Source organism: Chiloscyllium punctatum, unplaced genomic scaffold (genome assembly GCF_047496795.1).
Source record: "Chiloscyllium punctatum isolate Juve2018m unplaced genomic scaffold, sChiPun1.3 scaffold_283, whole genome shotgun sequence".
Lineage (NCBI taxonomy): Eukaryota > Metazoa > Chordata > Chondrichthyes > Orectolobiformes > Hemiscylliidae > Chiloscyllium > Chiloscyllium punctatum.
In genome coordinates this window covers 85379-87174 of record NW_027310017.1, presented here as the reverse complement: position 1 = coordinate 87174, position 1796 = coordinate 85379, and positions in this window count along the sequence as shown.

The following is a 1796-nucleotide window of genomic DNA, read 5'->3' as shown; positions in this document are numbered from 1 at the left end:
TCTTCACAAGAGGCTTTATTAGGGAGTGCTAAGGCAAGGTTCTGTGCCCTCCACCCTCATCGCAACACCCATGGGAGCCTCCGGTCGTCAATAGACCGCCGCACCGGCCTCTGACTGACTCTCAGAATGGACGGAAAGAGCCGGGTAAGCCTTTCAAAAGATTCGACCACGTGCCGAAAACTTTAGACTTCCGTGAGCTCTCCGGCTTGCACCGAGACCCGAAGTCGACGTGCGAAGCACCACGGGACCCCTTTCGCCTGCAGGTCCCGAGCCGCCTTTATTTGCTGTTACGAGCATCGTGTGCCCCATACCTGCGTGACGAGCACCGCAGGGCGGCAGAGCCATCGCACTTGGCCGGGTGGCAGAGGAGGACCCGACTATTCACAGATAGCGGCCCAACGACTCCCAGAGCCGGTCGTGCGGCGCGCGAGGTCTGCTCTCTTCACAAGAGGCTTTATTAGGGAGTGCTAAGGCAAGGTTCTGTGCCCTCCACCCTCATCGCAACACCCATGGGAGCCTCCGGTCGTCAATAGACCGCCGCACCGGCCTCTGACTGACTCTCAGAATGGACGGAAAGAGCCGGGTAAGCCTTTCAAAAGATTCGACCACGTGCCGAAAACTTTAGACTTCCGTGAGCTCTCCGGCTTGCACCGAGACCCGAAGTCGACGTGCGAAGCACCACGGGACCCCTTTCGCCTGCAGGTCCCGAGCCGCCTTTATTTGCTGTTACGAGCATCGTGTGCCCCATACCTGCGTGACGAGCACCGCAGGGCGGCAGAGCCATCGCACTTGGCCGGGTGGCAGAGGAGGACCCGACTATTCACAGATAGCGGCCCAACGACTCCCAGAGCCGGTCGTGCGGCGCGCGAGGTCTGCTCTCTTCACAAGAGGCTTTATTAGGGAGTGCTAAGGCAAGGTTCTGTGCCCTCCACCCTCATCGCAACACCCATGGGAGCCTCCGGTCGTCAATAGACCGCCGCACCGGCCTCTGACTGACTCTCAGAATGGACGGAAAGAGCCGGGTAAGCCTTTCAAAAGATTCGACCACGTGCCGAAAACTTTAGACTTCCGTGAGCTCTCCGGCTTGCACCGAGACCCGAAGTCGACGTGCGAAGCACCACGGGACCCCTTTCGCCTGCAGGTCCCGAGCCGCCTTTATTTGCTGTTACGAGCATCGTGTGCCCCATACCTGCGTGACGAGCACCGCAGGGCGGCAGAGCCATCGCACTTGGCCGGGTGGCAGAGGAGGACCCGACTATTCACAGATAGCGGCCCAACGACTCCCAGAGCCGGTCGTGCGGCGCGCGAGGTCTGCTCTCTTCACAAGAGGCTTTATTAGGGAGTGCTAAGGCAAGGTTCTGTGCCCTCCACCCTCATCGCAACACCCATGGGAGCCTCCGGTCGTCAATAGACCGCCGCACCGGCCTCTGACTGACTCTCAGAATGGACGGAAAGAGCCGGGTAAGCCTTTCAACAGATTCGACCACGTGCCGAAAACTTTAGACTTCCGTGAGCTCTCCGGCTTGCACCGAGACCCGAAGTCGACGTGCGAAGCACCACGGGACCCCTTTCGCCTGCAGGTCCCGAGCCGCCTTTATTTGCTGTTACGAGCATCGTGTGCCCCATACCTGCGTGACGAGCACCGCAGGGCGGCAGAGCCATCGCACTTGGCCGGGTGGCAGAGGAGGACCCGACTATTCACAGATAGCGGCCCAACGACTCCCAGAGCCGGTCGTGCGGCGCGCGAGGTCTGCTCTCATCACAAGAGGCTTTAGGGAGTGCTCAGGCAAGGGTCA